Source organism: Hyperolius riggenbachi, chromosome 12, assembly GCF_040937935.1.
Source record: "Hyperolius riggenbachi isolate aHypRig1 chromosome 12, aHypRig1.pri, whole genome shotgun sequence".
NCBI classification, from domain to species: Eukaryota; Metazoa; Chordata; class Amphibia; order Anura; family Hyperoliidae; genus Hyperolius; species Hyperolius riggenbachi.
Genome location: NC_090657.1, coordinates 80,534,976 through 80,562,086, shown reverse-complemented (window position 1 = coordinate 80,562,086; position 27,111 = coordinate 80,534,976). Strand labels below are relative to the sequence as shown.

The 27,111-nt window shown below is 48.0% G+C and overlaps 12 non-coding genes across 12 annotated transcripts; all 12 read right to left on the bottom strand.

Moving 5' to 3' along the window:
• Positions 1-10,986: 10,986 nt before the first annotated feature.
• On the bottom strand, positions 10,987-11,068 carry TRNAL-AAG (transfer RNA leucine (anticodon AAG)). Its single transcript has one exon. It is a non-coding gene; the product is annotated as a tRNA-Leu (tRNA).
• A 1,047-nt stretch (positions 11,069-12,115) lies between these two features.
• TRNAL-UAG (transfer RNA leucine (anticodon UAG)) lies at positions 12,116-12,197 on the bottom strand. Its single transcript has one exon. It is a non-coding gene; the product is annotated as a tRNA-Leu (tRNA).
• Positions 12,198-12,620: 423 nt separating this feature from the next.
• On the bottom strand, positions 12,621-12,702 carry TRNAL-AAG (transfer RNA leucine (anticodon AAG)). Its single transcript has one exon. It is a non-coding gene; the product is annotated as a tRNA-Leu (tRNA).
• A 1,037-nt stretch (positions 12,703-13,739) lies between these two features.
• TRNAL-UAG (transfer RNA leucine (anticodon UAG)) lies at positions 13,740-13,821 on the bottom strand. Its single transcript has one exon. It is a non-coding gene; the product is annotated as a tRNA-Leu (tRNA).
• Positions 13,822-14,244: 423 nt separating this feature from the next.
• TRNAL-AAG (transfer RNA leucine (anticodon AAG)) lies at positions 14,245-14,326 on the bottom strand. Its single transcript has one exon. It is a non-coding gene; the product is annotated as a tRNA-Leu (tRNA).
• Positions 14,327-15,364: 1,038 nt separating this feature from the next.
• TRNAL-UAG (transfer RNA leucine (anticodon UAG)) lies at positions 15,365-15,451 on the bottom strand. Its single transcript has one exon. It is a non-coding gene; the product is annotated as a tRNA-Leu (tRNA).
• A 418-nt stretch (positions 15,452-15,869) lies between these two features.
• Positions 15,870-15,951, bottom strand: TRNAL-AAG (transfer RNA leucine (anticodon AAG)). Its single transcript has one exon. It is a non-coding gene; the product is annotated as a tRNA-Leu (tRNA).
• Positions 15,952-16,988: 1,037 nt separating this feature from the next.
• TRNAL-UAG (transfer RNA leucine (anticodon UAG)) lies at positions 16,989-17,070 on the bottom strand. The gene has a single exon. It is a non-coding gene; the product is annotated as a tRNA-Leu (tRNA).
• Positions 17,071-17,493: 423 nt separating this feature from the next.
• TRNAL-AAG (transfer RNA leucine (anticodon AAG)) lies at positions 17,494-17,575 on the bottom strand. The gene has a single exon. It is a non-coding gene; the product is annotated as a tRNA-Leu (tRNA).
• A 7,542-nt stretch (positions 17,576-25,117) lies between these two features.
• Positions 25,118-25,199, bottom strand: TRNAL-UAG (transfer RNA leucine (anticodon UAG)). The gene has a single exon. It is a non-coding gene; the product is annotated as a tRNA-Leu (tRNA).
• A 423-nt stretch (positions 25,200-25,622) lies between these two features.
• Positions 25,623-25,704, bottom strand: TRNAL-AAG (transfer RNA leucine (anticodon AAG)). The gene has a single exon. It is a non-coding gene; the product is annotated as a tRNA-Leu (tRNA).
• Positions 25,705-26,751: 1,047 nt separating this feature from the next.
• TRNAL-UAG (transfer RNA leucine (anticodon UAG)) lies at positions 26,752-26,833 on the bottom strand. Its single transcript has one exon. It is a non-coding gene; the product is annotated as a tRNA-Leu (tRNA).
• Between the last annotated feature and the right edge of the window lie 278 nt (positions 26,834-27,111).

Genomic DNA, 27,111 nt, shown 5'->3' with positions numbered 1-27,111 from the left:
CACAGAGTGTCAGTAAACAATGGTATATAGTCTGGCTGAGCGGTGTACACACAATGCTATATAGTCTGCTATATAGTGTCAGTAAACAATGGTATATAGTCTGGCTGAGCGAGCGGTGTACTACTGTTCCCAGCAGAATCAGAGTGGCAGTAAACAATGGTATATAGTCTGGCTGAGCGGTGTACACAGAGTTTCAGTAAACAATGGTATATAGTCTGGCTGAGGGGTGTACACAGAGTGTCAGTAAACAATGGTATATAGTCTGGCTGAGCGGTGTACACAGAGTGGCAGTAAACACAATGCTATATAGTCTGGCTGAGCGAGCGGTGTACTACTGTTCCCAGCAGAATCAGAGTGGCAGTAAACAATGGTATATAGTCTGGCTGAGCGGTGTACACAGAGTGTCAGTAAACAATGGTATATAGTCTGGCTGAGCGGTGTACACAGAGTGGCAGTAAACACAATGCTATATACTCTGGCTGAGCGAGCGGTGTACTACTGTTCCCAGCAGACACAGAACAGTGAACAGAATGCTATATAGTGTGGCTGAGCGAGCGGTGTACCACTATTCCCAGCAGACACAGAACAGTGAACAGAATGCTATATAGTGTGGCTGAGCGGGCGGTGTACCACTATTCCCAGCAGACACAGAACAGTGAACAGAATGCTATATAGTGTGGATGAGCGAGCGGTGTACCACTATTCCCAGCAGACACAGAACAGTAAACAGAATGCTATATAGTGTGGCTGAGCGAGCGGTGTACCACTATTCCCAGCAGACACAGAACAGTGAACAGAATGCTATATAGTGTGGCTGAGCGAGCGGTGTACCACTATTCCCAGCAGACACAGAACAGTGCACAGAATGCTATATAGTGTGGCTGAGCGAGCGGTGTACCACTATTCCCAGCAGACACAGAACAGTAAACAGAATGCTATATAGTGTGGCTGAGCGAGCGGTGTACCACTATTCCCAGCAGACACAGAACAGTAAACAGAATGCTATATAGTGTGGCTGAGCGAGCGGTGTACCACTATTCCAAGCAGACACAGAACAGTGAACAGAATGCTATATAGTGTGGCTGAGCGAGCGGTGTACCACTATTCCCAGCAGACACAGAGTGGCAGTAAACAGAATGCTATATAGTGTGGCTGAGCGAGGTACACAGAGTGGCAGTAAACAGAATGCTATATAGTGTGGCTGAGCAAGCGGTGTACTACTATTCCCAGCAGACACAGAGTGGCAGTAAACAGAATGCTATATAGTGTGGCTGAGCGAGGTACACAGAGTGGCAGTAAACAGAATGCTATATAGTGTGGCTGAGCAAGCGGTGTACTACTGTTCCCAGCAGTGACACAATGACAGGGGGGACCCTGGCTAGCGTGGCTGGAGCGCGAACTACCCTGCCTGCCTACCCAAAGCTAAACCCACAGACAAATGGCGGAGATATGACGTGGTTCGGGTATTTATTTACCCGAACCACGTGACCGTTCGGCCAATCAGAGCGCGTTCGGGTCCGAACCACGTGACCCGTTCGGCCAATCACAGCGCTAGCCGAACGTTCGGGGAACGTTCGGCCATGCGCTCTTAGTTCGGCCATATGGCCGAACGGTTTGGCCGAGCACCGTCAGGTGTTCGGCCGAACTCGAACATCACCCGAACAGGGTGATGTTCTGCAGAACCCGAACAGTGGCGAACACTGTTCGCCCAACACTAGTCAGAACGCCATATTTGCGAATTCGGAGTCACATAAAAATCATCCAAAATCAGTTCCCACACATCAATCAAAGGAGCCACACAGTCATACCTACACACACCAGCCTCTATTAGGTTATAGGCTGACTTAATGCATGCGTTCAATACCATTTCACTTTTTGCACTGTAAAATTGACAAAATGAACTTGAATCATTCTTCCATTCACAGACCAGGGCTTCCATCTCTCCCCTCTCGAATGGAGGATCCCATGCATACTTAACAGCGAAGCATTTAGGCTGATCACAGTCTGCAGATATGATTGTGGCAGGCACATGTATAGGGTTAATTAGCAGGTGATTGGCAGATTCCTTATTCTTAAGAATCTCCAATACCTGTAGCAAGTGTTGAACTGTAGTGTATGCAAACTTCCCTTGGTTCACAAATAAGTTGATTTGTTCAATACTCTGTAATATCTCCTCATAATCATACTCAGATAATTATTTTAAACAAAAATCTTTATTTTCCCTAGCCAGGGAGGAAAGTTCATTAGTAGTTTCATAAGTCCATTTAACTCCCCTGAAAGACAATTGCATTTCATTATCTGTTAATGGCAGAATCTCATTATAGGTCTCAGTCGCAAAGGATAACGACTCTGCAGATCAGACACGTTTCTTAGAACGTTTGCGTTTTGCCTTAGACCCTGCTGTTTTTTGGTGATTTATTCAAGGCTGCAGGAAAATTATCAGTAACACTTTCTGCTTGCTGAACATTTTTACAAGCAATTGAAGGAGAAGCTGATTGGCCTGCTGCCAGGAGTTCATTAAGAGGAAAAGGCAATGGATCTATGCGCAACCAGTTATGGATCACAAACGCTAGAAATTCCAGCGGTCTCTCTTTCAAATCGGAATGATTGAGAACATCAAATGCCCACTGGAATAATTCCCCCTTAAACAAAATATAACTTAGTTGGAGTGCCCAGGTTGAAACAGGAGTCGCTTGGAGATCGGGATTGGCCAGGAACCTGGCACATTCAGAGAAAAACTCATTTTCTGTTTCAGAGTTAAGTTCTTCAAATTTCTTAAAGGAACAGGAACCATAATTAACAGTGTCATACTTTCTGGGAATCCCCCCCACAATGGGGATTGGTAATGGGGTTTTTATAATGTAAGGCTTGGTGGTGTATTCTCCACAGTCAGCATGCAATGCATGAGCTGACGTGGAGGAGGTACACACACTAGCACAAGGAAACAGGCTATCCCTAGTATAGTGGAGGGGAGGACTGACTCCAATAGGAGATTGTGGCGCACAGAGCCGGTGCAGATCCGACAGCCACAAACAATGCTTTCGCTATAACGTCTCAGCGCAAAGTAGCGCTGAGCGCACAAACCAGAACTGAGGAGATCAGGACAGGTAGACAGAATGAACGCTTGCTTAACTAGCCACTACTTAGTGACAGCAAGCATCCACAATAACACAGACTGGAATGAGGCAGCCAATGCGATGCGGCGATGGCGTGCCTCACAAAGACAGGACAGGATAGTCAGGAAATAGCAGGATTAAGATAGATGAACGTAACACAGATAAATATACAATAAGTATGTTTTCCTAGCGTATTACAATTACAGCTATCAATGAAACTATTTGTAACGTCTGACTAACATATGTATATATCGGCAATGAACCGATATATGACATAAGCAGGAACGCTGACTAGGACTGGAGTAATACAGGGGACAGGACTCAGAAGGATTCGCTATCTCTTCGCAGAGATGAACGCAATCCACAAACGGTAACAGGACAGGATTCAGAAGGATTCGTTATCTCTTCGCAGAGATGAACGCAATCCACAAACAGTAACAGAACAGGATTCAGAAGGATTCGTTATCTCTTCGCAGAGATGAACGCAATCCACAAACGGTAACAGGACAGGATTCAGAAGGATTCGTTATCTCCTCGCAGAGATGAACGCAATCCACAAACAGGACCAGGAGCAGGATACTAGCTCAGCACGGGTGCTCACGGTACGCGCAAACTACCAAAACGTGCTGGAAAGCTGACTAACTGCACACAGGATATAAACAGTTCGTGTACGTATACATCAGCGACACTGATGTATCAACGTAACACGAATACAAGGAAAATAATAAACGTGCTGGTATGCATATATATGGGCAATGAACCAATATATGATGCAAAACCAGCAAAGTATCTTTTAGAACAAGAAACACGATCGGGGGCTGAAGCGACAGCAAGACAAGCTTAAACTGAAGCTATGAAAACCCAAGGAAACCCTGCAGGAAGCAGATCTTTATACTGAGGTCATCCAATGGGAGCAGACATGCAGATTCCCACACAGGTGAATGATAATCAGTCACAAGCTGACAGCAGGGAAAGGCAGACAAAGCTATGCAGCTTGCATGGAAATAGATCAGAACTGCCTGAGCTGCAGCACTACTGCTTCCAGCAATACCTGCTGCAGCAGTGATCATTACAATTTCGTCCTGAGGCACGGGAAAGGAGCCAGGAAGTGCAAAGGATTCTCCTTCTTTGCCCAACCAGAAAGTTTCGCACTTATCCGGATTCACTTTTGAACCAGATGCCGACGAGTACAGAGCGATCTCTTCGGCCACCACCAACGCCTCTTCCGCCTTCGAGATCACAACTGTTACATCATCGGCATAAGCCACCACCTTCAGAGGCGAGACACCAGAGATGCCCACAGGAACCCCACTGAGCGCACTGCCCTCTAACCTTCTCACGAAGGGGTCGATGGCAAATACGTACAGTAGAGAACTCAGCGGACACCCCTGGCGGACCCCCGAGCTCACCTCAAAAGGCTGGCCGATCCATCCGTTGATGAGCATGAAACTCTCAGCCTCTTTATACAAAGTCTGTAGCCAATTGATAAACCTCCCCTGCAAGCCGTACACACTAAGTAGCCGCCATAGGTACTTATGGTTGACTCGATCAAAGGCCTTCGACTGGTCCAATGTTAGCAAGAACTTTCCCCAGCCCTCAGCCCTGCACCGTTCCAGAACTTCCCGGACAGCTAACAGTGCTGAGAAAGTACTCCTACCTGAAACCGAGCAGTGCTGGTGGCGGGAAAGCACATCTGTTACCTGGGACAAGCGCCAGAATAAAATTTTTGCCAAGATCTTCCTGTCGACATTGAGAAGGCTGATGGGACGCCAATTCTCAATCATCTCAGGATTACGACCTTTTGACAACAGGATCACCGCAGATTGCCTCATGGAGGGTGGTAATTGACCCTCGGCAGGCAGTCGTTAAAAGCACCGGCCAATTGAGGGGCCAGGATGGATTTGAAGGCCTTGTAAAACTCAGCCGTCAGTCCATCCGGACCCGGGGTCTTTTTAGGCGCGAGACCATCAATGGCCCTCGCTACTTCATCCACGGTGATCTCAGTGGTCAAATCAATACCAGAAACATCAAATTCTTTCAGACCTGGTATGGAAGCCAAGAAATCATCCATTCTTGTCTGGTCAAGGGGCTTCTCCCCAAGCAGTTTAGCATAAAACTCTCTAGCGATGGACAAGATCTCCGACCTGGACTTTGCCAGAGATCCCGAACCATCCCTGAGACCATGGACCGTCCTAAGCGCTGAACTTTGTTTGAAACTCTGGTAAGGGTCAGGCGAGTGGTACTTACCATGATCCCTCTCCAGAGTCAAAGAAGCCAACCGGTCGTACTGCAACTGCTTGAGGCGGAGTTTGACCTCAGAGATCTCCCCCGGATCTCCGCCCTCAGAGACAAGAATGTTTAATCTCTCCCTCAGTTGTTGGTAAGCAAAATCTCTATCAATATTTTTACGGACAGCTAGACCCTTGAAGAATCTGGCAGCACGTTTTTTGACTTCCTCCCACCACTCAGACCTATTGTTGAAACAGTCCAGGATGGTGACCTGTGCCTGAAAAAACTCCTCAAAGGATCGTCTCACGTCACTTTCCAGCAGCAGGGCCGAATTCATTCTCCAGATACCCCTACCTCTGGGAGGAGCGTCTAGAGCATTCAAACACACCGATAGAATAAGGTGATCAGAGAATTCCACCGCCAACAGCTTGGGGGCCGAAGTGATGAGATTCTCCGAAACAAAAAACCTATCTATTCTAGATCTACTGCTACCGCTATAAAAGGTGAAACCCGTGAGACCTGGTCAATGTTGAATGTGTACATCCACCAGATCAGCATCTTTAACTATTCTATCTAAAAACTTACCATCACCGCTTATCCAGACCCGGGCACTCGCCCTGTCCTTGGCCCTAGTGATGGTGTTAAAATCACCACCCAGGATCACAGGACAAGCTGAAAAAAGGAATGGCCTGATCTGTGTAAAAAGGCGCTTCCTCTTCCCCTTAATTGAGGGGTGAGCATAGGCGTTGATAAGCCTGAGGTCCTTCCCTTTCACACAGACGTCCAAAACCAGACACCTTCCCATCTCCACTTCAATAACTCGCCGGCATGTTACCATGTCGGTCCTAAAAAGGACCGCTACACCACTTCCAGGCTCTCCCGCAAGAGACCAGAAACTCTGACCGGACACCCAGTCCCTCTCGGCTAACCAGAGGTCAGCAGTAGAGGTGAGCCTGGTCTCCTGTAGGAAAATGATGTCAGCCTCCAGGCTGGCCAGAATTGTGAACGCCAATTTTCGAGCTCTGGGGGTTTTGATGCTAGCAACGTTGATCGTTGCCAACATTAGTGGTGAGGGAGCAGCCATTAGAGTGATTGAGGTTTCCCTTCATACGCCTTTGAACAAAGACAATAAAAATGAAAGCAAAAACACAACATTACAAGAAACAAAAAAACGAGAACACAAAAGACAATACCCCTTCAGACAGTGGCAGGATTGCCAATCACCATATCTTCCTCTTCCGAGGACAAAGGCATACCAGCCAAAAAGTCAAATCTGTTGGCAAGTTTGACTTCATTACGCCTTTGAACCAGGACTGCCCAATTTTTCTGAGTGGCCCTTCTTTGTAGGGGCCCAGATTTGGGTCCCTTACTTGTTCTCCTGGTTTTTAATCGTTCTTCCAAGAACGCTTTCTCCTCCTCGTTTAGGTCCTCCTTGCCCTTTGGCTGGAGACAACTACCTGAAAACAGGGAGAGCGAGACTGGACTAGGAGCAACAGCAACACTGGGGGGGGGGCAGAGGGAGGAGGGGACGAGGAAGGGGGATCGGAGGACAAAAGGGGAACAGGCTCCTGAGGAGCAAGGGAGGGAGGGGCCGAGGATGGAGGGGCAAAGGGGTAACCAGGACCAGAGGGTTTAAGAGCCCTCTTGACTTTAACTGACCTTGGGGGCCTTATGCGTTGTGCCTTGGGAGAAGAGCCTTCCCCCCCATGAGCAGCATCCCTGAGATGACCAGACCTCCTGAGCTCAGACTGCCCCTCAGGGGCCACCTTAGTCCTAACTGGACGAGGAGAAGCGGCGGGAGAGACAACAGAAAAAGGAACAGTAACAGACTCGGAAACAATAGGAGCTGATACAGGCTGGACAGACACACTGGGAATTGGCAGGGGGACGAGCTGATTCTCCTCGTCCATACGGACCAACATGGCTCTCCTGAGATCCTCAGGCATAGTTTCCCAGGAGATCGGGCATTCCATATACGGGTGACCGTATTCAAAACAAAAATTGCACTTGATTCGGCGGCAACTACCTGAGGAATGCCCGAACTCCTGGCACCTGCTACACCTGGGATCGGGGCAGTTACTGGCGAGATGGCCCCGCTTTCCGCATCTATTGCAGGTCCTGGGCTGACCGGGATAATAAGTAATAATTTTGTCACGGCCTATAAGGGCGGATCGGGGAATATGGGTGACGATTCCCTCCTTAGTATGGAGCTTTATCGCCACCTCATATTCCCCTGACCAAATCCTGAGGTCATCCAGGACTCGCTGCGGAGGGGCCATCACGTCAGCGTACTGCTGAACCCAGGACATCAAGTCTCTCACAGGGATGCTCTCATTTTGCACTACGATGTGAGCTTTTTTTTCCAATGACTGCCGGGATAGAGGAAAGACTGAGAAACCGTGCCACTGGTTGTTAACTGACACCTTCAGTCTCTCCTCCAGGAAGGCCTCCATCCCGTGCAGCGACAAAAAGCTCACATCATAATACTGGGGGGGATCCCCTGGAGCTAGAATCGCGTTTAAGTCACATGGCTTTGTCCCCAGATCCAGGAGGAACCGGACAAACTCTTTTTTGTTAGGAATGGCAGAATCATGTTCCCATTTAAGTCTGACCACATTCCTCCTGCCAGGGACAAATGTCTCAGACTCCAGCTCCAGGGGAGCTAGAACTCTCCTCCCAGAAGCGGCATTTCGCACTGCACGAGAATATGACCGGGGCCGGGCAGCGGATGTCCCCTGAGCCGAGGCCGCCATGGAGGCAAGGGCTCCCGGGTTGGAGGCAGGGCCCAGGGCAGGAAAATCAAAACCTACCCTGGTCACGCTCTCCAACCCAGGCAACCCAGACCCAGCAGACACTCCACCAACCTCAGCTCCAGCCGAACTGTCACCAGGCACCTCATCAGGCACCGAGGCAACCACAGGGGACACGGGGGGGGGGGCCTCATACCTAGGGGCATTGGGACCCAGACCGAAAATGGTTTCGCTGAACTCTACTTTGCCAGTATAATCAAATCTCTTGATGATCTCGTTTTCTACCAAAAATTTCTTGCCATTGGCCCGAAATTCAATCTGGCGTCTACAATTTGGGTCACCTTTGCCCACTAGATAGAGACCTTTGAAGTCCCCCCCAGGTTCCACAGAAAAAATCTTAGTTTCGCCTGAATGGCCTTCTATCACCACCAGGCGCTCTTTCTCTAGCCTGTAGATACAGTCCATTGTACGGAATTCTGTTATTAAGTCTTCCACTACAATGGGCGGAGGCTCTACATGCTTTTTTTTAACTTTTTTCTTTCTCCAACCTTCATCTGAGTCTGAGTTGTCACCTCCAGAAAGGGAGTGAAAGCTATCGCCAAACAAAGGATGCAACCCATGACTCACTTGACCATCTTTGATCATTGTTATTTCACCATTAATTTCCCTATAAAGGACAGAAGCCCTTTCTGTATCACTATCGTTAGGGAAAGGAGACGAAACCTTTGTTGTTACTATTGAGCTTGAAATGAGATCTGTGACGGAAGTGTCAGGAAGAGTCTCATCTGCATCTTTGTCTCCTCCCCCCTGCAGACTTAACTCCACCCCGGCACTCCCGTTCGAGCCACCAACAAGCAACACAGGTTCTCCATCAACAACATCAGTTTGATGAACTTTTTGGGCACCGCCCACAATCACATTTATATTTGTATCTTTTTCCACATTTGTGTTTTCTACCTCCATTGAGGGCAATTCAACTTTTTCCACTATGTTACCCTCAGACTTTTTCTTCACCCTTCCCCCACCCGTCACAACAATACAGGGTCTCTTTAACTTATTTTTTCCTTTTTTTACTTTTTTAGAAGAAACTTTAGAAATAGCTGGTTTCTCACCCGTCTTCTTACGCCTGGCACCGCCCACAGGAGAGTCCTGTCCACCAATTGGGGCTTGAAAATCCTCCCCAGATTCGCCAGTGCTAGAGCCAGACTTTTCAGGGATCCCCCCTTCTCCTCCAGGGTCACCCCTTGTTTGGCAGGGCTTAAAGACACATTTTCTGATGCATTGTCCGCATCTTTTTGTAATCCACAGGCTCCCACTCCTGCACTCAGGTGCGCTGCACTGGCTGCATGAGATACTCCCACTTGCACTCCATTGGCTCCAGTTTCCGTGTTGTAATACGAAAATCCGTCTGGATTGGCTGCAGACTGTGTGTGGTGATGCGGATCTCCGGCCGCATTGCACCCACCTCCTTCCATACGCTTGGTCACATCTTCCGCATCCTCCGCATGTTGATGCGGCTTACTGGCCGCATCAGGACTTTTTCCATGCGTCCCCCTGGCCGCGTCATGAACGCCTGTTTCAATGGCGTCATGCGTATGGATGGCCGCGTGGGAAACGCTTGCCGCTTTCCCATGCGGCTGATTGGCCGCCTCAGCTCCGCACATCACTTCCGGTAGGCGGGCCGGAAGTTCCTCCGGCGTCTCATCAACAGTGTTTGGCGTCTCGGCGCCATCTTGGCTCATAGGGATAGCGCTGTCGGCGCCATTACGGACCTCCGCACTGGAAACACAGGTAGGCTCTGGGGGACTTTCCCTAAAACTCTGGGCGCACTTCTCACCCCCCGCAGCATCCCCAGACACCACCAGAGGACCGGGTAAAGCCCTACTAGCAGCATCCAGGGGAGCAGGGGGAGATTCTGTGCGGGCACCCGGGGAGGCCATCACAGCCCCATCAACCCCACCGCTAGATAACATAGCAGGGGGCACAGCTTTTGCAGCCTTGGTGCTGGCAGCACTCACCCCACCACCCACTACCACTCCAGGGGCCCTAGCGGCAGCTATACCGCCCGGACCTCCGGCGGCAGGGGAAGCAAGGCAGGCACTACCCACACCCTCCCGGGCACCCACCGCAGAGCTAGGTACTTTATCCCCCTCACCTTTTTCCTTCTTGCTCCAGTCAGGCACCTCCACTGGTGTGCTACTAGATTCCACAACCATGCACTCCTCATCTTCCTCATTATCCTCACTGCTTGTATCGATTTCAGGATCCGGGCCCAGCATTTTGCGGAAACGCCGCCTGTGTTGGTAGTTTTCCGCTAGGGGCCCTCCAATGTACTCCAGGCTGTGTAAGATGTCTTTTTGCATCCTTATCTCTTTCTTTAGCTGGACTAGGTCCTCATTCGTGTGGGACATTTCTTTCCTCCAGGATGCCCCAAACCTGTACTTTATGGTTTTGTACTTTTTTCCTAGGTCTTCCACCAGCTCCATCCTCAATTTTACCTCCCTGAACCAAGTCACCGGATCCACTTGGCCAGGGGCATCCCCCAGGTAAGTTGAAGCAGTAGGGGGGGTATGAGCCGGCCGCTCCATGGCTGGAGCGGCCGGTTAGCACAGGCAAGGCCCCTGCTAGGCCCAAGCCAAGCAGGGACCTCAAGTTCAAATGGTGCCCAAAAAAGTGCTTCAAAGTCGGCTTCAAGGAAACAGCAAGTACACCCTCTGCTGGAAGTCCGGGAGCTAGGTCAAAAGCAACCTTTTCTGACCAAGATAAGCTCCTCAAGTGGCCCTGATGTATAAGCTTGGACAAGTATTTGAGCAAGTGTTAAAACCAGAGGAGCTGAGGCCTTATCTTTCCTACATAGTACATCCTTGTCAAGCAAGCGAGAAGTTAAAGGCTAGCAATGGTGGGATTTGAACCCACACCTCTGAGGAGACTGGAGCCTTAATCCAGCGCCTTAGACCGCTTGGCCACACTACCCTGCAGATGTCTACTCTTGCGTGCTTTAAGACACGTTTTTCAAGAGTCAAAGGTTAAGCGGTTAATTACTGTGCCGTCAACAGGTTATCATCTGGGGATATGCTGCATGTTGGCAGCCATTCTCAGTTCCATAAGGAAGAACGCATAACAGTACTGACTTTTGTTCCATTGCTCTGATACCACTGAGTGCAGCACCTACTGTCCGATCGCTTTTCCGATCGATTTTCCGATCGAAAATCAGATCGGATATGCATTAAATTATCTATCGAACCAACTATCTGCCAAAAAATCTCATGGTGTATTCCCATCATGAGACCCTGGAGGAAGCCTTCAAATAATTTTTGCATCTCAAGGAAACCGACCTTACTGGGGCAAGTGGGGAAAATGCCAGGGAACCCCTGAAAAGTCCTGAAGGAAGCTTGGGCTTCCAGGGAACCCTGGTTGAGAAAACCTGCTTTGGCCTGGCGTACAATAAAAGACATCCTCTCAAACCCCTAACTGCCCACGTAGTTAATGTATCAGCTTTTATGCAAAAGTAATGTCACCTGTCTAAAAAAATCACAATTGTCCACTTACGTACAATGTACAATGTAGCCCGTAGCACTGGAATAGATGCTATTGCACGTATACCTAAAATGCCATTCACCTACAATTGAGAGGAAACATTTGCCTACTATTGGGTAATAGGGGCAGATCTTACCTCAGTAATCTAAATGAGATCTTTGCCCTGTTTACTTTGTAGAAAGTCCTATCTGTTGCCACTGTTGCTGTCAAAAGGTCCTCCACAGCCAGGAGTTATGAGCTGTGGCACATTGTCAGAATCCAGTGGAAAAGTGCATGTAAAGGTCTTAAGCCATTTTAAGCACTTTTTTTTTCTAAACTGTATTCCTTTGTAGCGGTGAAAGAAAGTGTGGTGCTGGGTACGCCTCATTCATGTTGTTGTGCAAGCTGATGGAGGAAAAGAGAAGTATTTGAGCTTTCTTGTTGTTGATGAAGGGACGTAGGAGATCCACAAGAGGCCTGTGAGGCAAGATAGAAGTTGTAGACTGGCAGTGGTGGGATTTGAACCCACGCCTCCAAAGAGACTGGAGCCTAAACCCAGCGCCTTAGACCACTCGGCCACAATACCTTGCCGATATCGATCTTTTGTGTGCTTTTAAAATGAGGTTTGTATGAGTGGAATGTTGAGTGGTTCATTATTGTGCCATCAACAAGTAATCAACTGGGGACATGCTGCATGTATGCACCTATTCTCATTACCGCGGAAAGAGAAAACACTTGACAGTACTGGCTTTGGTTCTATGCCTCTGATGACAGCACCTAGGAAAGTGCAGCTAAAGCACTCTATGCCACAGCAGAATCAATGGATTAGTCTTCTCAAATGTTACATTTGAGAAGACTAATCCATTAATTTCTGACCAAGATAAGCTCCTCAAGTGGCCCTGATATATAAGCTTGGACAAGTATTTGAGCAAGTGTTAAAACCAGAGGAGCTGAGGCCTTATCTTTCCTACATAGTACATCCTTGTCAAGCAAGCGAGAAGTTAAAGGCTGGCAGTGGTGGGATTTGAACCCACGCCTCCGAGGAGGCTGGAGCCTTAATCCAGCGCCTTAGACCGCTCAGCCACACTACCCTGCAGATGTCTACTCTTGCGTGCTTTAAGACACGTTTTTCAAGAGTCAAAGGTTAAGCGGTTAATTACTGTGCCGTCAACAGGTTATCATCTGGGGATATGCTGCATGTTGGCAGCCATTCTCAGTTCCATAAGGAAGAACGCATAACAGTACTGACTTTTGTTCCATTGCTCTGATACCACTGAGTGCAGCACCTACTGTCCGATCGCTTTTCCGATCGATTTTCCGATCGAAAATCAGATCGGATATGCATTAAATTATCTATCGAACCAACTATCTGCCAAAAAATCTCATGGTGTATTCCCATCATGAGACCCTGGAGGAAGCCTTCAAATAATTTTTGCATCTCAAGGAAACCGACCTTACTGGGGCAAGTGGGGAAAATGCCAGGGAACCCCTGAAAAGTCCTGAAGGAAGCTTGGGCTTCCAGGGAACCCTGGTTGAGAAAACCTGCTTTGGCCTGGCGTACAATAAAAGACATCCTCTCAAACCCCTAACTGCCCACGTAGTTAATGTATCAGCTTTTATGCAAAAGTAATGTCACCTGTCTAAAAATATCACAATTGTCCACTTACGTACAATGTACAATGTAGCCCGTAGCACTGGAATAGATGCTATTGCACGTATACCTAAAATGCCATTCACCTACAATTGAGAGGAAACATTTGCCTACTATTGGGTAATAGGGGCAGATCTTACCTCAGTAATCTAAATGAGATCTTTGCCCTGTTTACTTTGTAGAAAGTCCTATCTGTTGCCACTGTTGCTGTCAAAAGGTCATCCACAGCCAGGAGTTATGAGCTGTGGCACATTGTCAGAATCCAGTGGAAAAGTGCATGTAAAGGTCTTAAGCACTTTTTTTTTCTAAACTGTATTCCTTTGTAGCGGTGAAAGAAAGTGTGGTGCTGGGTACGCCTCATTCATGTTGTTGTGCAAGCTGATGGAGGAAAAGAGAAGTATTTGAGCTTTCTTGTTGTTGATGAAGGGACGTAGGAGATCCACAAGAGGCCTGTGAGGCAAGATAGAAGTTGTAGACTGGCAGTGGTGGGATTTGAACCCACGCCTCCAAAGAGACTGGAGCCTAAATCCAGCGCCTTAGACCGCTCGGCCACACTACCTTGCCGATATCGATCTTTTGTGTGCTTTTAAAATGAGGTTTGTATGAGTGGAATGTTGAGTGGTTCATTATTGTGCCATCAACAAGTAATCAACTGGGGACATGCTGCATGTATGCACCTACTCTCATTACCGCGGAAAGAGAAAACACTTGACAGTACTGGCTTTGGTTCTATGCCTCTGATGACAGCACCTAGGAAAGTGCAGGTAAAGCACTCTATGCCACAGCAGAATCAATGGATTAGTCTTCTCAAATGTTACATTTGAGAAGACTAATCCATTAATTTCTGACCAAGATAAGCTCCTCAAGTGGCCCTGATGTATAAGCTTGGACAAGTATTTGAGCAAGTGTTAAAACCAGAGGAGCTGAGGCCTTATCTTTCCTACATAGTACATCCTTGTCAAGCAAGCGAGAAGTTAAAGGCTGGCAGTGGTGGGATTTGAACCCACGCCTCCGAGGAGACTGGAGCCTTAATCCAGCGCCTTAGACCACTCGGCCACACTACCCTGCGGATGTCTACTCTTGCGTGCTTTAAGACACGTTTTTCAAGAGTCAAAGGTTAAGCGGTTAATTACTGTGCCGTCAACAGGTTATCATCTGGGGATATGCTGCATGTTGGCAGCCATTCTCAGTTCCATAAGGAAGAACGCATAACAGTACTGACTTTTGTTCCATTGCTCTGATACCACTGAGTGCAGCACCTACTGTCCGATCGCTTTTCCCGATCGATTTTCCGATCGAAAATCAGATCGGATATGCATTAAATTATCTATCGAACCAACTATCTGCCAAAAAATCTCATGGTGTATTCCCATCATGAGACCCTGGAGGAAGCCTTCAAATAATTTTTGCATCTCAAGGAAACCGACCTTACTGGGGCAAGTGGGGAAAATGCCAGGGAACCCCTGAAAAGTCCTGAAGGAAGCTTGGGCTTCCAGGGAACCCTGGTTGAGAAAACCTGCTTTGGCCTGGCGTACAATAAAAGACATCCTCTCAAACCCCTAACTGCCCACGTAGTTAATGTATCAGCTTTTATGCAAAAGTAATGTCACCTGTCTAAAAAAATCACAATTGTCCACTTACGTACAATGTACAATGTAGCCCGTAGCACTGGAATAGATGCTATTGCACGTATACCTAAAATGCCATTCACCTACAATTGAGAGGAAACATTTGCCTACTATTGGGTAATAGGGGCAGATCTCACCTCAGTAATCTAAATGAGATCTTTGCCCTGTTTACTTTGTAGAAAGTCCTATCTGTTGCCACTGTTGCTGTCAAAAGGTCCTCCACAGCCAGGAGTTATGAGCTGTGGCACATTGTCAGAATCCAGTGGAAAAGTGCATGTAAAGGTTTTAAGCACTTTTTTTTTCTAAACTGTATTCCTTTGTAGCGGTGAAAGAAAGTGTGGTGCTGGGTACGCCTCATTCATGTTGTTGTGCAAGCTGATGGAGGAAAAGAGAAGTATTTGAGCTTTCTTGTTGTTGATGAAGGGACGTAGGAGATCCACAACAGGCCTGTGAGGCAAGATAGAAGTTGTAGACTGGCAGTGGTGGGATTTGAACCCACGCCTCCAAAGAGACTGGAGCCTAAATCCAGCACCTTAGACCGCTCGGCCACACTACATTGCCAATATCGATCTTTTGTGTGCTTTTAAAATGAGGTTTGTATGAGTGGAATGTTGAGTGGTTCATTATTGTGCCATCAACAAGTAATCAACTGGGGACATGCTGCATGTATGCACCTATTCTCATTACCGCGGAAAGAGAAAACACTTGACAGTACTGGCTTTGGTTCTATGCCTCTGATGACAGCACCTAGGAAAGTGCAGGTAAAGCACTCTATGCCACAGCAGAATCAATGGATTAGTCTTCTCAAATGTTACATTTGAGAAGACTAATCCATTAATTTCTGACCAAGATAAGCTCCTCAAGTGGCCCTGATGTATAAGCTTGGACAAGTATTTGAGCAAGTGTTAAAACCAGAGGAGCTGAGGCCTTATCTTTCCTACATAGTACATCCTTGTCAAGCAAGCGAGAAGTTAAAGGCTGGCAGTGGTGGGATTTGAACCCACACCTCCGAGGAGACTGGAGCCTTAATCCAGCGCCTTAGACCGCTCGGCCACACTACCCTGCGGATGTCTACTCTTGCGTGCTTTAAGACACGTTTTTCAAGAGTCAAAGGTTAAGCGGTTAATTACTGTGCCGTCAACAGGTTATCATCTGGGGATATGCTGCATGTTGGCAGCCATTCTCAGTTCCATAAGGAAGAACGCATAACAGTACTGACTTTTGTTCCATTGCTCTGATACCACTGAGTGCAGCACCTACTGTCCGATCGCTTTTCCGATCGATTTTCCGATCGAAAATCAGATCGGATATGCATTAAATTATCTATCGAACCAACTATCTGCCAAAAAATCTCATGGTGTATTCCCATCATGAGACCCTGGAGGAAGCCTTCAAATAATTTTTGCATCTCAAGGAAACCGACCTTACTGGGGCAAGTGGGGAAAATGCCAGGGAACCCCTGAAAAGTCCTGAAGGAAGCTTGGGCTTCCAGGGAACCCTGGTTGAGAAAACCTGCTTTGGCCTGGCGTACAATAAAAGACATCCTCTCAAACCCCTAACTGCCCACGTAGTTAATGTATCAGCTTTTATGCAAAAGTAATGTCACCTGTCTAAAAAAATCACAATTGTCCACTTACGTACAATGTACAATGTAGCCCGTAGCACTGGAATAGATGCTATTGCACGTATACCTAAAATGCCATTCACCTACAATTGAGAGGAAACATTTGCCTACTATTGGGTAATAGGGGCAGATCTCACCTCAGTAATCTAAATGAGATCTTTGCCCTGTTTACTTTGTAGAAAGTCCTATCTGTTGCCACTGTTGCTGTCAAAAGGTCCTCCACAGCCAGGAGTTATGAGCTGTGGCACATTGTCAGAATCCAGTGGAAAAGTGCATGTAAAGGTTTTAAGCACTTTTTTTTTCTAAACTGTATTCCTTTGTAGCGGTGAAAGAAAGTGTGGTGCTGGGTACGCCTCATTCATGTTGTTGTGCAAGCTGATGGAGGAAAAGAGAAGTATTTGAGCTTTCTTGTTGTTGATGAAGGGACGTAGGAGATCCACAAGAGGCCTGTGAGGCAAGATAGAAGTAGTAGACTGGCAGTGGTGGGATTTGAACCCACGCCTCCAAAGAGACTGGAGCCTAAATCCAGCGCCTTAGACCGCTCGGCCACACTACCTTGCCGATATCGATCTTTTGTGTGCTTTTAAAATGAGGTTTGTATGAGTGGAATGTTGAGTGGTTCATTATTGTGCCATCAACAAGTAATCAACTGGGGACATGCTGCATGTATGCACCTACTCTCATTACCGCGGAAAGAGAAAACACTTGACAGTACTGGCTTTGGTTCTATGCCTCTGATGACAGCACCTAGGAAAGTGCAGGTAAAGCACTCTATGCCACAGCAGAATCAATGGATTAGTCTTCTCAAATGTTACATTTGAGAAGACTAATCCATTAATTTCTGACCAAGATAAGCTCCTCAAGTGGCCCTGATGTATAAGCTTGGACAAGTATTTGAGCAAGTGTTAAAACCAGAGGAGCTGAGGCCTTATCTTTCCTACATAGTACATCCTTGTCAAGCAAGCGAGAAGTTAAAGGCTGGCAGTGGTGGGATTTGAACCCACGCCTCCGAGGAGACTGGAGCCTTAATCCAGCGCCTTAGACCGCTCGGCCACACTACCCTGTGGATGTCTACTCTTGCGTGCTTTAAGACACGTTTTTCAAGAGTCAAAGGTTAAGCGGTTAATTACTGTGCCGTCAACAGGTTATCATCTGGGGATATGCTGCATGTTGGCAGCCATTCTCAGTTCCATAAGGAAGAACGCATAACAGTACTGACTTTTGTTCCATTGCTCTGATACCACTGAGTGCAGCACCTACTGTCCGATCGCTTTTCCGATCGATTTTCCGATCGAAAATCAGATCGGATATGCATTAAATTATCTATCGAACCAACTATCTGCCAAAAAATCTCATGGTGTATTCCCATCATGAGACCCTGGAGGAAGCCTTCAAATAATTTTTGCATCTCAAGGAAACCGACCTTACTGGGGCAAGTGGGGAAAATGCCAGGGAACCCCTGAAAAGTCCTGAAGGAAGCTTGGGCTTCCAGGGAACCCTGGTTGAGAAAACCTGCTTTGGCCTGGCGTACAATAAAAGACATCCTCTCAAACCCCTAACTGCCCACTAGTGTTGGGCGAACAGTGTTCGCCACTGTTCGGGTTCTGCAGAACATCACCCTGTTCGGGTGATGTTCGAGTTCGGCCGAACACCTGACGGTGCTCGGCCAAACCGTTCGGCCATATGGCCGAACTAAGAGCGCATGGCCGAACGTTCCCCGAACGTTCGGCTAGCGCTGTGATTGGCCGAACGGGTCACGTGGTTCGGACCCGAACGCGCTCTGATTGGCCGAACGGTCACGTGGTTCGGGTAAATAAATACCCGAACCACGTCATATCTCCGCCATTTGTCTGTGGGTTTAGCTTTGGGTAGGCAGGCAGGGTAGTTCGCGCTCCAGCCACGCTAGCCAGGGTCCCCCCTGTCATTGTGTCACTGCTGGGAACAGTAGTACACCGCTTGCTCAGCCACACTATATAGCATTCTTTTTACTGCCACTCTGTGTACCTCACTCAGCCACACTATATAGCATTCTGTTTACTGCCACTCTGTGTCTGCTGGGAATAGTAGTACACCGCTTGCTCAGCCACACTATATAGCATTCTGTTTACTGCCACTCTGTGTACCTCGCTCAGCCACACTATATAGCATTCTGTTTACTGCCACTCTGTGTCTGCTGGGAATAGTGGTACACCGCTCGCTCAGCCACACTATATAGCATTCTGTTCACTGTTCTGTGTCTGCTTGGAATAGTGGTACACCGCTCGCTCAGCCACACTATATAGCATTCTGTTTACTGTTCTGTGTCTGCTGGGAATAGTGGTACACCGCTCGCTCAGCCACACTATATAGCATTCTGTTTACTGTTCTGTGTCTGCTGGGAATAGTGGTACACCGCTCGCTCAGCCACACTATATAGCATTCTGTTCACTGTTCTGTGTCTGCTGGGAATAGTGGTACACCGCTCGCTCAGCCACACTATATAGCATTCTGTTCACTGTTCTGTGTCTGCTGGGAATAGTGGTACACCGCTCGCTCAGCCACACTATATAGCATTCTGTTTACTGTTCTGTGTCTGCTGGGAATAGTGGTACACCGCTCGCTCATCCACACTATATAGCATTCTGTTCACTGTTCTGTGTCTGCTGGGAATAGTGGTACACCGCTCGCTCAGCCACACTATATAGCATTCTGTTCACTGTTCTGTGTCTGCTGGGAATAGTGGTACACCGCTCGCTCAGCCACACTATATAGCATTCTGTTCACTGTTCTGTGTCTGCTGGGAATAGTGGTACACCGCTCGCTCAGCCACACTATATAGCATTCTGTTTACTGTTCTGTGTCTGCTGGGAATAGTGGTACACCGCTCGCTCAGCCACACTATATAGCATTCTGTTTACTGTTCTGTGTCTGCTGGGAATAGTGGTACACCGCTCGCTCAGCCACACTATATAGCATTCTGTTTACTGTTCTGTGTCTGCTGGGAACAGTAGTACACCGCTCGCTCAGCCAGAGTATATAGCATTGTGTTTACTGCCACTCTGTGTACACCGCTCAGCCAGACTATATACCATTGTTTACTGACACTCTGTGTACACCGCTCAGCCAGACTATATACCATTGTTTACTGACACTCTGTGTACACCGCTCAGCCAGACTATATACCATTGTTTACTGCCACTCTGATTCTGCTGGGAACAGTAGTACACCGCTCGCTCAGCCAGACTATATAGCATTGTGTTTACTGCCACTCTGTGTACACCGCTCAGCCAGACTATATACCATTGTTTACTGACACTCTGTGTACACCGCTCAGCCAGACTATATACCATTGTTTACTGAAACTCTGTGTACACCGCTCAGCCAGACTATATACCATTGTTTACTGCCACTCTGATTCTGCTGGGAACAGTAGTACACCGCTCGCTCAGCCAGACTATATACCATTGTTTACTGACACTATATAGCAGACTATATAGCATTGTGTGTACACCGCTCAGCCAGACTATATACCATTGTTTACTGACACTCTGTGTACACCGCTCAGCCAGACTATATACCATTGTTTACTGCCACTCTGATTCTGCTGGGAACAGTAGTACACCGCTCGCTCAGCCAGACTATATACCATTGTTTACTGACACTCTGTGTACACCGCTCAGCCAGACTATATACCATTGTTTACTGCCACTCTGATTCTGCTGGGAACAGTAGTACACCGCTCGCTCAGCCAGACTATATACCATTGTTTACTGACACTATATAGCAGACTATATAGCATTGTGTGTACACCGCTCAGCCAGACTATATACCATTGTTTACTGACACTCTGTGTACACCGCTCAGCCAGACTATATACCATTGTTTACTGCCACTCTGATTCTGCTGGGAACAGTAGTACACCGCTCGCTCAGCCAGACTATATACCATTGTTTACTGACACTCTGTGTACACCGCTCAGCCAGACTATATACCATTGTTTACTGCCACTCTGATTCTGCTGGAAACAGTAGTACACCGCTCGCTCAGCCAGACTATATAGCATTGTGTTTACTGCCACTCTGTGTACACCGCTCAGCCACACTATATAGCATTGCGTACTCTGCCAGTCAGTGTGTATATTGCTGGGATCAGTAATACTCCACTCACCGTCATCCACTATATGAGCTCAACATGAGTTCCCCAGAGACCTCCGCTGTGAGCAGCACTCCCAACAACAGCAACAGCCAACGCCCCACGCAAGCTATAACATCCACCCCAGCAGCCAGTGGTCAGCAGCAGCCCTCCCCGGAGGAGAACGTTGTGTCCATCAGTCCGTCGCCAGAGCGATTAATGAGGGCTGCCATTGAGGAGATGATGGGGCCTGATGTGGAGGAGGAGGTCTGGCTCAGGCCAGCATCCCAAGTTAATGTTGAGGACGATGAGGGGTCTGTGTCTGGGGATGTTGGGGTGGCAGAGGTGGTGGGTGGGTCAGACTCAGGAGAAGAGTTGTATGATGAGGATGATGATCGGGACCATCTGTATGTGCCTCAGAGTCCGACCCCGGAAAACATGTTGTATCGTGTGTTTAGGTACTAAAATCTGCGTTCCCTCCCAGTAGTGTTGGGCGAACAGTGTTTGCCACTGTTCGGGTTCTGCAGAACATCACCCTGTTCAGGGTGACTATATAGCAGACTATATAGCATTGTGTTTAATGCCACTCTGTGTACACGGCTCAGCCACACTATATAGCATTGTGTTTACTTCCACTCTGTGTCTGCTGGGAACAGTAGTACACCGCTCACCCGCCACTGTATAGCATTGTGCTCTGTGTCACTGCTGACAATAGTGGTACACCGCTCACCCACCACTGTATAGCATTTCTGTACTGCCACTGTACTGCTGCCAGTCAGCGTGTACTTTAAGGATAAGTGAAATGAGGAAGAAATCCAGTGAAAGAGGGAGGGGCAAGGGAAGAGGTGTTTCCCCTGACGGTTCACGTACAGGCCACAGGGGAGCACCCAAGAAAACCCACTCAATACTGCCCATGTTGTCCAGGACAACAACCCTCACAGATCCAAAAGAACAGGACCAGATAATTACTTGGATGACCTCTCAAGCGTCCAGCAGTGGGTTAAGCAGCACCAGCACATCACGCACGAGGTCCGAGTCCTCAGCCAGTTAAAGTCTGGGCTTTCTTTGAAGACTGCACTGAGGATGTTACCATGGCGATTTGCAAGGTGTGCAAGACCCGCCTGAGCAGGGGGAAAAGTATTAACAACCTCTCCACCACCAGCATGAGCCGCCACATTCTATCCAAACATCCCACTCTGTGGGCAAACGCGGCAGGACAGGGTACCACCAGCAACACTGCCTCCCTTGGGTTCACCAGACTCACCACCAGACCCGCCTCAGCAGCAGCAGTAGCCCAGCCATTGCGTGGTTCACAACATTCACAAACATCAGACGATGCTGACACTGTCACTTTCCGGACTAGTGCTCTTGAGGTCTCCCAGTGTTCATCAAACACAACAACCAACAGCCCTTCGGTGTGCAGCGCTACGGTTGAGTTGTCTGTCTCTGAGATGTTTGAGCACAAGAGGAAATTGCCAGCAAATGACCCCCGGGCCGTGGCAGTAACAGCCAGCCAGCATAGCCAAGCTTCTGGCCTGCGAAATGCTGCCATATCGAGTGGTGGAGACAAACAGCTTCAAGGGCATGATGTCAGTGGCCATCCCACGTTACGTGGTTCCCAGCCGCTACCACTTTGCGCGCTCTGCAGTGCCTGAGTTGCATGAGCACGTGGTCAGCTAAATAACCCGAAGCTTGAAGAATGCCGTTGCCTGCAAGGTTCACCTCACCACTGACACCTGGACGAGTGCGTTCGGCCAGGGTCGATACATCTCCCTTACCGCGCACTGGGTGAACCTTGTGGAGCCTGGCAGCGATTCCTTACCTGCTACGGCGCGGGTGTTGCCCACGCCGCAAACAGCTGGATAACAACAGCAGCACCTACCTCTCTGACTCCTTCTCCTCCAACGCATCTCAAAGCTGTACCTCATCCGGAAATGCTAACCCAGCACCAGCAGCAGTAGGATCGTGGAAGCAGTGCAGCACAGCTGTTGGCATGCGTCAGCAAGCGTTGCTGAAGCTGATCTGCCTTGGGGATAAGCAGCACACAGGGGAGGAAATTTGGAGGGGAATAAAGGAACAGACGGATTTGTGGCTGGCACCGCTGGACCTGAAACCGGGCATGAAGCTAGACACCTGGCACGAACTGGCAATGTACGCAATAGAGGTGCTGGCTTGCCCGGCAGCCAGCGTTATGTCGGAACGCTGTTTCAGTGCTGCCGGAGGCATCATCACAGATCGGCGTATCCGCCTCTCCACAGAAAATGCAGACCGTCTGACTCAAATTAAAATGAATCAATCCTGGATTGGAAACGACTACGCAACACTCCTGGACCCCAACCAAGTAACATGACCGATGAACATCTGGGATGGTTTAGCGTTTCCGGTCCCTGTTTATTGAACCTCTCATCTGTATTACATTTATGACTGCATGGCGGCAAAAAGCATTGCTGCTATATCCGCACGCTTTTTGTCCTCATGCAAGGCCTGGGTTGTTGTGTCTCACAAAGCGTGGCCTTCTCCTCCTGCGCCTCCTCCTGTTCCATCACGTGTGCTGCTGCTGCTGCTGCTGCTGCTGGGTTACCGTTGCCGGTCCCTGTTTATGGAACCTCTTATCTTTATTACATTTATGACTACATGGCGGTACAAAGCATGCTATCCGCACGCTTTTTGTCCTCATGCAAGGCCTGGGTTGTTGTGTCTCACAAAGCGTGGCCTTCTCCTCCTGCGCCTCCTCCTGTTCCATCACGTGTGCTGCTGCTGCTGCTGCTGCTGCTGCTGCTGCTGGGTTACCGTTGCCGGTCCCTGTTTATGGAACCTCTTATCTTTATTACATTTATGACTACATGGCGGTACAAAGCATGCTATCTGCACGCTTTTTGTCCTCATGCAAGGCCTGGGTTGTTGTGTCTCACAAAGCGTGGCCTTCTCCTCCTGCGCCTCCTCCTGTTCCATCACGTGTGCTGCTGCTGCTGCTGCTGGGTTACCGTTGCCGGTCCCTGTTTATGGAACCTCTTATCTTTATTACATTTATGACTACATGGCGGTACAAAGCATGCTATCCGCACGCTTTTTGTCCTCATGCAAGGCCTGGGTTGTTGTGTCTCACAAAGCGTGGCCTTCTCCTCCTGCGCCTCCTCCTGTTCCATCACGTGTGCTGCTGCTGCTGCTGCTGCTGGGTTAGCGTTGCCGCGTGGTCCCTGTTTATTGAACCTCTTATCTTTATTACATTTATGACTACATGGCGGTACAAAGCATGCTATCCGCACGCTTTTTGTCCTCATGCAAGGCCTGGGTTGTTGTGTCTCACAAAGCGTGGCCTTCTCCTCCTGCGCCTCCTCCTGTTCCATCACGTGTGCTGCTGCTGGGTTAGCGTTGCCGCGTGGTCCCTGTTTATTGAACCACTTATCTTTATTACATTTATGACTGCATGGTGGTACAAAGCATGCTATCCGCACGCTTCTTGTCCTCATGCAAGGCCTGGGTTGTTGTGTCTCAAAGCGTGGCCTTCTCCTCCTGCGCCACCCTCCTCCTGTTCCATCACGTGTGCTGCTGCTGGGTTAGCATTACCGGTCCCTTTTCCTGGAACCTCTTATATGTATTACATTTATGACTGCATGCCGACAAAAAGCATGTTACCTGTGCAAAGAAAACAGACATTTCCCGCATTTAAAAGACAGTTTTCCCTTTGAAACTTTAAAATCGATTTTCTCAAAAACTATAAGCTCTTTTTGCTAAAAAATTTTTTCCTCTTGTACCCACTCCCAAGGTGCACATACCCTGTAAATTTGGGGTATGTAGCATGTAAGGAGGCTTTACAAACCACAAAAGTTCGGGTCCCCATTGACTTCCATTATGTTCGGAGTTCGGGTCGAACACCCGAACATCGCGGCCATGTTCGGCCTGTTCGGCCCGAACCCGAACAGCTAGATGTTCGCCCAACACTACTGCCCACGTAGTTAATGTATCAGCTTTTATGCAAAAGTAATGTCACCTGTCTAAAAATATCACAATTGTCCACTTACGTACAATGTACAATGTAGCCCGTAGCACTGGAATAGATGCTATTGCACGTATACCTAAAATGCCATTCACCTACAATTGAGAGGAAACATTTGCCTACTATTGGGTAATAGGGGCAGATCTTACCTCAGTAATCTAAATGAGATCTTTGCCCTGTTTACTTTGTAGAAAGTCCTATCTGTTGCCACTGTTGCTGTCAAAAGGTCCTCCACAGCCAGGAGTTATGAGCTGTGGCACATTGTCAGAATCCAGTGGAAAAGTGCATGTAAAGGTCTTAAGCCATTTTAAGCACTTTTTTTTTCTAAACTGTATTCATTTGTAGCGGTGAAAGAAAGTGTGGTGCTGGGTACGCCTCATTCATGTTGTTGTGCAAGCTGATGGAGGAAAAGAGAAGTATTTGAGCTTTCTTGTTGTTGATGAAGGGATGTAGGAGATCCACAAGAGGCCTGTGAGGCAAGATAGAAGTTGTAGACTGGCAGTGGTGGGATTTGAACCCACGCCTCCAAAGAGACTGGAGCCTAAATCCAGCGCCTTAGACCGCTCAGCCACACTACCTTGCCGATATCGATCTTTTGTGTGCTTTTAAAATGAGGTTTGTATGAGTGGAATGTTGAGTGGTTCATTATTGTGCCATCAACAAGTAATCAACTGGGGATATGCTGCATGTATGCACCTATTCTCATTACCGCGGAAAGAGAAAACACTTGACAGTACTGGCTTTGGTTCTATGCCTCTGATGACAGCACCTAGGAAAGTGCAGGTAAAGCACTCTATGCCACAGCAGAATCAATGGATTAGTCTTCTCAAATGTTACATTTGAGAAGACTAATCCATTAATTTCTGACCAAGATAAGCTCCTCAAGTGGCCCTGATGTATAAGCTTGGACAAGTATTTGAGCAAGTGTTAAAACCAGAGGAGCTGAGGCCTTATCTTTCCTACATAGTACATCCTTGTCAAGCAAGCGAGAAGTTAAAGGCTGGCAGTGGTGGGATTTGAACCCACGCCTCCCAGGAGACTGGAGCCTTAATCCAGCGCCTTAGACCGCTCGGCCACACTACCCTGCCGATGTCTACTCTTGCGTGCTTTAAGACACGTTTTTCAAGAGTCAAAGGTTAAGCGGTTAATTACTGTGCCGTCAACAGGTTATCATCTGGGGATATGCTGCATGTTGGCAGCCATTCTCAGTTCCATAAGGAAGAACGCATAACAGTACTGACTTTTGTTCCATTGCTCTGATACCACTGAGTGCAGCACCTACTGTCCGATCGCTTTTCCGATCGATTTTCCGATCGAAAATCAGATCGGATATGCATTAAATTATCTATCGAACCAACTATCTGCCAAAAAATCTCATGGTGTATTCCCATCATGAGACCCTGGAGGAAGCCTTCAAATAATTTTTGCATCTCAAGGAAACCGACCTTACTGGGGCAAGTGGGGAAAATGCCAGGGAACCCCTGAAAAGTCCTGAAGGAAGCTTGGGCTTCCAGGGAACCCTGGTTGAGAAAACCTGCTTTGGCCTGGCGTACAATAAAAGACATCCTCTCAAACCCCTAACTGCCCACGTAGTTAATGTATCAGCTTTTATGCAAAAGTAATGTCACCTGTCTAAAAAAATCACAATTGTCCACTTACGTACAATGTACAATGTAGCCCGTAGCACTGGAATAGATGCTATTGCACGTATACCTAAAATGCCATTCACCTACAATTGAGAGGAAACATTTGCCTACTATTGGGTAATAGGGGCAGATCTTACCTCAGTAATCTAAATGAGATCTTTGCCCTGTTTACTTTGTAGAAAGTCCTATCTGTTGCCACTGTTGCTGTCAAAAGGTCCTCCACAGCCAGGAGTTATGAGCTGTGGCACATTGTCAGAATCCAGTGGAAAAGTGCATGTAAAGGTCTTAAGCCATTTTAAGCACTTTTTTTTTCTAAACTGTATTCCTTTGTAGCGGTGAAAGAAAGTGTGGTGCTGGGTACGCCTCATTCATGTTGTTGTGCAAGCTGATGGAGGAAAAGAGAAGTATTTGAGCTTTCTTGTTGTTGATGAAGGGACGTAGGAGATCCACAAGAGTCCTGTGAGGCAAGATAGAAGCTGTAGACTGGCAGTGGTGGGATTTGAACCCACGCCTCCAAAGAGACTGGAGCCTAAATCCAGCGCCTTAGACCGCTCGGCCACACTACCTTGCCGATGTCGATCTTTTGTGTGCTTTTAAAATGAGGTTTGTATGAGTGGAATGTTGAGTGGTTCATTATTGTGCCATCAACAAGTAATCAACTGGGGACATGCTGCATGTATGCACCTATTTTCATTACCGCGGAAAGAGAAAACACTTGACAGTACTGGCTTTGGTTCTATGCCTCTGATGACAGCACCTAGGAAAGTGCAGGTAAAGCACTCTATGCCACAGCAGAATCAATGGATTAGTCTTCTCAAATGTTACATTTGAGAAGACTAATCCA